The sequence below is a fragment of the Crinia signifera genome, chromosome 2, assembly GCF_055691185.1.
Source record: "Crinia signifera chromosome 2, ASM5569118v1, whole genome shotgun sequence".
NCBI classification, from domain to species: domain Eukaryota; kingdom Metazoa; phylum Chordata; class Amphibia; order Anura; family Myobatrachidae; genus Crinia; species Crinia signifera.
Window position 1 is genome coordinate 266107165 of NC_139218.1, and position 8905 is coordinate 266116069.

The window sequence follows — 8905 nt, forward strand, 5'->3', positions numbered from 1 at the left end:
TGTCTTTGTCAAACAGACAGTAATTACATAGGCAGATTGAGAACACTATAACTAATATCTGTGTATGACATAGTCACGAGGGCAATGTCAGAGTTGCCAGGTCAGTTCTGCAAAGTCACAGGTATTAGTTATACTTAAAGGCAACTCTTAAAGTGACAGTGTTGGAGTCCAGATCATCAGCAACTAGTTCTGGGATAATGGGTCGACAGTCATTAGGTCAAGCACTATTGGTCGACAGTGTCTAGGCTGACATCTAAAAATAGTCAACATACCCCAGGTCAACAGTGACAGAAGGTTGACACAAGCTTAAATTTGACATGTACATGGTCAATACTGAAATGGTTCACACATGTTTTTCCGGTTTTCTTGAGCAGACTTGTGCCGACAGGCAGCATTTCATACGCTACCATCCAGTACAGGGTGGTAGGAGAATATAAGTGTGTCCATTCTCTCTATTCAGTCCACATTGACCAACTACATGTCCTTTATCTTAGATTTCTTCACTTCCTGTTTTACCCCCTACATGTGGAAGAACTAGTTTGACCCATAAACCCCCCCTCTCAGTGATGAGGCTAAATGGTTTTTACAATGTTTCAGTATCTGTTAACCCCTGCCTTTCCAGTGTCTTTTTTCTCCTACCAATCCAATATGCCACACTGTTATCCAACCTGAACATGCAATGTTTACAACCACTATTTGTTCTCTATCCTGCAGCCAGTTCCTTACCCAGCTACAAATTTTTAGCCCTCATCACAAAGCTTTCATTTTATTGATCATCCTGTTATGTGGCACAATATCAAAGGTCTTTGCAAAATCCAGGTAGACCATGTCCACTGCATTCCAAAAGTTCATATTCTTGCTGACTTCTTTGTAAAAACATATTAGGTTTGTTTGTCACAAACAATTCTTTACAAAACCATGCTGGTTACCACTGATTATACTATGCATCTCTAGGTATTAATGAATACATCTCTTAATAATATTCCCACAGTTTTCCTACGATTAAGTTCACAGGTCTAAAATTTGCTGGGTCCTCTCTTTTTCCTTTTTTGAATATTGGTACTACTTTCGCTATTCTTCAGTCCTTTGGCTATATACCAGACTAAAATGATATATCAAAAATGAAGATTTGCTAATTGCTCCCTTAGTTCCATTAAAACCCTAGGATGAATCCGATCTGGATCTGAAGATTTATTTGTTATGATTTTATACATTTTCTTGTGGATCTCCTTTTTAGCTAATGCTATGTTTCATTCTTGTGAGTTCAGCCCATATGTGATGCCTTTAGATTCCATTGTCTGCTCCCTTCTAGTAAAGACAGATGAGAAAAATGTATTCAACTTTATACATATTCTCAGTAATGCTATTTCCATTAACTTTGGTTAAGGGGCCTATATTCTCTTTTATTAATCTTTTGCAATTTATGTATTTAAAAACTTTTAGGATTTGTTTTGCTTACATGCTTTTCATTGTTCAGAATCACCCATATAACCTTCCAATAGCTACCATGCCTAATTACATTCCCACTATACACCCCACACATAACTTTACATGTTTTCTCTATCACATCCCACTAACCACAGAATCATACATGCCACCAAGAACCTTTGCAATCTAGCTGGACCAATATGCAAATATCCCATGTAGCACTTACCCACATGCTTCAATTGCTGATTTCCTTACAGATTGTAATCTTATGAACAGGGGTGCTGGATGACAACCTGACACTCCGGATTCTGACTGTCAGTACACCGACATTGGAATCGTTTAGAAAAATGCCCGGCAGTCGGTATCCCAACTGACAGGGGCGATTCACCCTCTATGGGGGTCGTGGAGAGCCCACAGCTTGGCAAGCACAGTAAGCCCGCAAGGGGCTTCTGTCCTTTCCCCCCTATCGGAGTACCGGTTGTCGGGATTATGATGTCTGCATAATAACTGTTGGAATCCCGACTGTCGGAGCCGCATACCACACCCGTGAGCAGGGCCTCTTACCTCTTTGTCTGGATGTATTTACCCAGTCTTGTTTTATTATATTTTGTTCCCAACTGGAAAGTTTAATGCAATATGCTGGAGCTATACAAGTACCTGTTCTTATTATCATTATTGACAAGCTGTGGGCCAGTGTCGCATGGATTTGAGTACAGGCTAATAGCGGCTCATTTAAAGCATGAACAGGTCCCTGACAATATTCTTCTTAGTAGATAAAAGTTTCTTTCACTCTTCATAAAACACAAATTTGCTATGAACAAAACAGTAATGAGTGCAAGTCAAATGAAGTCCATCCATCCGTAGACTAACACAAACTCTGATAAGATACAGAGTTGCTCACTAAGCATATATAGTATACAGTTTGAATGTTTTTTCAAAATAATTTAACATTTATTTGTATCCTTAGTTATCTTTTATGTAGATCTAATTTTAATGGGTGAATCAGATGATTTGGCAAGTGATGGAGAATTCTCATAAGTTAATCAAGAGGTCAGGTTCTAGATAGACAATATTAATAGGGCAGAATAGCCAGAGGAAATCAATACAGTTTCAATTATTAATATCACACTCCTTCTGTATTTCCTATTCTTTTCTTGGGTTATATTGAGTTCTGTTCATGTCAAGCAAAATTAAATGTATTATTGAATTTTTAATTGGAGAACAGCTTCAAGAAATAGCATTACTGTGCGGATGGTAATACCGTATGATACTTAGAAGCATAATGAGAAATATAAAGACCACATTTTTGTAAGACCTCTGATGTGGTATATTGTAGGTAATATAGCATTAATAGTGTCTGTAGGATATTGAACACAAATGAGGTAAGAGAAGAGCAGTAGAGATATGTGTGTACTACCCATGGGTCTGTTAATTGCTCTCTTCTGCATGGGTATGGATTAGCTCATATACAAAGTTTAAGTCGACAGTCAATAGGTTAGCACCAAAAGGTCGACATGAATTAGGTCAACACTGACAAAAGGTCAACATGGATGAAAGGTACAGGGGAAAGGACATGCACAGGTTTAACAGGGACAAAAGGGTGAAACAAGCAAAAAGGTCAACATTGAAAAGATTGACACATTAAAAGGTCAACATGGGTTTTTCTTGTTTTTTTTGAGTGTCACTATCAACACCTGAGCAAATGAACCCCTAAATAGTGTACCGCATAACAATAATTACATTTATATAGCTCTTTCTCCAATAGGACTCAAGGTGGTTAACAGAATAAATATAATACAGTACAGGAACAATGAAGTACATAAAAGCTTTTCATAAATGATACTTAAGAGAATTACAAAGATGCTTGAGTAAACAGGAAAGGCTTCAGTCTGTTCTTAAAGGATTCTTAAGTACTCTAGAATGGCTTGCTTCACTCGCCATGCTTTGGGCCAGGTTACCATTGCAATTCATACTCTATATCAGGCATTCCCAACCACAGTCCTCAAGGCACACCAACAGTGCAGGTTTTCTAGATATCAAGGTTTGAGCACAGGTGACTTAATTAGAATCTCAGGGATTCTGATTAAACCATCTGTGCTGAAGCCTGGATATCACTAAAACCTGCACTGTTGGTGTGCCTTGAGGACCGTGGTTGGGAATGCCTGCTCTATATGGATGGTAAAACACAAAAAAGTCCCAAAAAAATCGTGAAAAATCCACTTAGACCATTGCCACATTGATCTTTTGCTTGTGTCGCCCTTTTGTCAACTTTTTGTGAATATCTACCTAGAACATGTTAAACTTTTGTCAATGTTGACCTTTCTGTATTGAACTATTGACTGATGAACTAGACCAGTGCTAGCCAACCCTAGCCCTCAAGAGCTACCAACAGTTCACATTTTCCGAACAACCTAGCTGCTGCACAGCTGCACTCATTAATCACTGACACATTTTAAAAAATACACAGATGGAGCTAATCAGCTAATGAGGAGACCTGCAAAACATGCACTGTTGGTAGCTCTCGAGTACTAAGGTTGGCTACCCCAGAACTAGACATTGTTTGTGAGCAATTCGGCTACCCTTCTGCATTACTTGCATGCAGACACAACAATCTTTATGCTAAGCCCAGGGCTGTAAACTCATATGGGGATGCAGTCATTTGGTCTACAGCATTATGGTCGACATGAATCTAGGTCGACATGGTTTTAGGTTGAAAGGTCATTAGTTTGACGGGTCGTTAGTTCGAAAGGTCATTAGTTCGACATTGTGTAGGTCGACAGTCAAAAGGTCGACATGGAGTTTTTCACTGTTTTTTGAGCCAACATGTGCCGACAGGCGGTATATCATGCCCTACCATCCACTAGGGCGTGGTGGGAGAATAAAATAGTGTGCCGAGCGTATCGAGGCACCGTGCCCAACGCATCGCGAGCGATGCGAGGGGATGCGGTGCACTTTAAACTGTATCCATGTTGACTGTGTTGACATTCAGGTAAAAAACAGTGAAAAACCCCATGTCGACCTTTTCAATGTCGAACCTAGACAATATCGAACTAATGACCTGTCGAACTAACGACATCTAACTCTCTCTGCACGTTACATCTGCCCCACCTGCAGTGCACATGGTTTTGCCCATTTTGAGAACAAATTTGTACTGCAATCAGATATGAATAAGGGTCTATGTGTGGAGAAAAAATGGCACAGCACACCAATATCAAAACCTCATCCTACCGTGAAGTATGGTGTGGGGCTGCTTTGCTGCCTGAGGGCTTGGACAGATTGCGGTCTTCGATGGAAAAATGAATTCCCAAGTTTATCAAGACATTTTGCAGGAGAAACAATTATATGTTCTCATTTTTGGTACTCTTTACCTAGAACGGCGCCCGCGATTGGCATCGCGGGCAAAAAATCGCGGGCACATAAAAAACGGGTGCGACGCGATGCCCGCGATTTTCCCATAGGGATCAATGTTAAAAGTGAGATTGGACGCGATTTTAGTGTTAAATGCCTCAATGCCCGCGATTTTTACATAGGAAACAATGTTAAATGGGCCACAGAGCCCTAATAGTCCCCCTGAAGTCTTAAATGGCCCCCACAATTTTTAACGCCACCCCACGATCAACGTGAACCCGAAGCGTGGCGAGCGCAGCGAGCCCGCGAGGGGCGGCGGTACGCGTCCTCCGACCTTTTCATACCCCCACTATCCACGTCGGCGTGGAGTTTAGAATAGAATAGTGTGGCGAGCGCAGCGCGCCACCGAGCCCGAAGCGTGGCGAGCGCAGCGAGCCCCGCGAGGGGACGCGGATACCTGTAAAGCCCGCGAAGGGACGCGTTTACCTGTGAAGGTATCCGCGTCCCCTCGCGGGGCGCGCTGCGCTCGCCACGCTTCGGGCTCGGTGGCTCGCTGCGCTCGCCACACTATTCTATTCTCAACTCCACGCCGACGTGGATAGTGGGGGTATGAAAAGGTCGGAGGACGCGTACCGCCGCTCCTCGCGGGCTCGCTGCGCTCGCCACGCTTCGGGTTGACGTTGATCGTGGGGTGGCATTGAGGCATTGAACACTAAAATCGCGTCCAATCTCACTTTTAACATTGATCCCTATGGGAAATCGCGGCCATCGCGGGCATCGCATCGCACCCGTTTTTTAGTGCATACGATGGTCGCGATGGGCGCCGTTCTAGGTAAAGAATACCTCATTTTTTTATTGAACACGCCATGTAAACATTCACAGTTCAGGGTGGACAAAGTATGTGAACCCTTGGATTTAATAATTGGTTGACCCTCCTTTGGCAGCAATAACCTCAACCAAATGTTTCCTATACAGTAGTTGCATATCAGACCTGTCAGGTGGTCAGGAGGAATTTTGGACCATTTCAGTTTACAAAACTGTTTCAGTTGAGCAATATTCTTGGGATGTCTGGTGTGAATCTCTCTCGAGGTGAGAGAGAATGAGTAACTCATTCGGGTGTAGGTCAGGACTCTGACTGGGCGACTCCAGAAGGTGTATTTTTTGTTGTTGATCTACTTCTATGCTTTGGTTCGTTGTCCTGTTGCATCCCCCATCTTCTAGGAAAAAAAAGAGAATGGTGGTGGAGCGTTAAATATACTGCCAATACAGATATAGTATTAATTGAACTCTATCTGTATTGGTAGTATATTTAGCGCTCCACCACCATTCTCTTTTTTTCCTTATGTTTTAAAAATTTGGGAGTTGACTTCCCAAGGTGTGAGCAGCTGGCCCAGCATCCCACCCCACCAGCGCCTGTACTATTTACCTATGGGTACATTTTTTCTTCACACCCCCCATCTTCTGTTAAGCTTCAATTGGTGGACAGATGCATGCGCAAAGCGTCTATTACTTTCAGGCAGGCGGACTCCGAACCCCCCTGCCCCCACCCGTGCGGGAGTTGGGAATGTCCCCAAAAACTGGGACATTCCCACGGAAAGGGGGACAGTTGGGAGGTATGTACGAGATAGCATGTGTATAAATCTTTCCAATGGATAGATCGGTCAGCGGATCAGATTAGTGTGTACCCATTGCTATAAAGCTACCAATGTAACAGTAATCTCATTTTATACAGTCAAATCCTATAATATATATGTTACAGCAAACATAACTTCCATCCAAGTTAAACAATAAGAAAAATGCTAGTGAACAAACATGTTACAGACTTAAATAGACAAGCTAAATACATATTTGATTATTTTGCTTGAATTAAATATGTGTTTGTTCAACAGAGTGGAATACAATAGTACAACAGACAGACAAACAATGAACTACTTGAATTCAGCTATTATTCACAGCAAGAATGGTATTTTTAAACTGCGCTCTGTATGTGTGAGCAGCTCATTGAATGTTCACAAGATTAAAAGATAAATGTAAGCAACGTAAATGGTAAATTAAGGAAACATACAGATGGAGCCGGGCTCCCTCTTGCTGCCGAATCGACAGACTGTCTCCACTGGCGATCCGCCAGCAGCCCGGTGCTCCATCTGACTGAGGTGCACACGAGTGTCTCATTTTCCGGGCGGCAGGAACCTGTCCGACAAGCCGGCAGGGACCCGGGGGAAGTGCCGTCGGAAGCAGAGCAGATGGTGGCTGGCGGCTGGCGATTCTGCCGCCATCCCCTGCAAAGACAAGGCCGGCTCCATCTGTAGGAAGCAATAATAAAAATAAAAAATACCATATATACTCGAGTATAAGCCTACTTTTTCAGAACATTTTTTATGCTGAAAAAGCCCCCCTCGGCTTATATTCATTTGTCCCATTTGAGTCAATAAATTTTCCCAGTTTTTTGTTGTAAAATTAGGTGCCTCGGCTTATATTCGGGTCGATTTATACTTATAAAAATTAATAATGAAAAATAAAAAAGTAAAGAATCAAAATGTATGAAAATAAATAATAAAAACAAAGTATAATATGTGGATTTGCCCCTGTAAGAAAAAGGTAGTATGTTTACAGCTCCCTTTTGGGATGATAGGAGTCCTTTTTGGCAGTGAAATCCAAGACTGACCTGTGACCTACTTCTAGCGCACTGTGCGGAGGAAGCCTTATAGTCCTGTTTCCCCCAGAGGTATCAGAATTTGTTTTGATTTGTTTTATTCATTTTGTTTCTTTAATTTTTACTGTTTATTTTTAATTATGTATTTTTATATTTTGTTTTGATTTTTAATTATTACTTCCTATGTTTCCTTAATCTACAATACAAGTACCACCTTCATTATAAATGCTAACATTTATCTTTTAATCGTATTATCCACAGCAAACTCCACACAATAGACATACTGAGAAATATTTTCTATACTTAATTATTAATCAATAAACAGGTTTTGAAAACAGGCTGTTGCCCAAAATCTGGAATAACCTGTGAAACCCCCTAAAGCTATCATACCCCCGAACATGACCATCTCCCAGAGGGACACAATGCTCTGGTCCTGGACTTCCCTATTAAGGCGTGTACACATGGGGCCTGATTCTGTTTCACTTGCAAAAGCAAATTTTCTCTCTAATGGACAAAACCATGTGCACTGCAGGGGGCAGATGTAACATGTACAGAAAGAGTTAGATTTGGGTGGGGATTTTACTTCAAACTGATATCTATAGTTCAGTGAAAAAATAAAGCAGCCAGTATTTACCCTGCACAGAAACAAAATAACACCCAAATCTAATTCTATCTGCACATGTTACATCTGCCCCACCTGCAGTGTACATTTTGTCCATTAGAGAGAGAATTTGCTTTTGTAAGTGAACCAGAATCAGGCCTGGGTGCAATCTGTCGGGGTGCAGGCATCGGCTGTCAGGGAGGGAGGGATGGACATCTCTGTCTCCCTGAAAACAAACAAAAGTGGTCAGGAATTGCGCTCGGAGTAGGCCTTTCGACCAGCTGCAACTCTGGAACGACTCTCCTGTTAGTGAGAGACAGAGATAGAGTACAAGGAAGGGGGGTTGTCCAGAGTGCGCTCCAGTAGTACCACCTAGCCGGTAAGGGTATAGAGTCCCAAATTTGTGTGATCCTGCAGTCACTTATATTCAAACGGAGTGTTCATAAACTTCAAAATAACACCGAAGACTTCGAATTTAAAAGGTAGTTCTTTATTAGAAGCCCAACGCGTTTCGTCTACACGACTTCATCAGGGGCAAAGGCATGGCCTGGTATGGCCAGAAATCCAGACAGAAGTATACAAATGGGAGTATCCCTTTACATGTACGGTATTGGTAGGTATGGGAACTAAACGCCAAAGGTAAAAATCTCCAAATATAGCTCCTTGAGAGGAAATATAGAACCAAAGGGGTGGAATCCAAGGTGTGAGACTGGAGGGAATGTCTTCCTCTCTCACAGCCAGCCAGATAAAATCAAATATAATAAGATCCGCAGCAAGCGAATATAGGTGCTTACTCCACTGCAGACCAGGATTATCTCTGTCTCCTTGCCTGATACTCTCTCCTCTCCCTCTTTGTGTTTCCCTGATACTCTTTT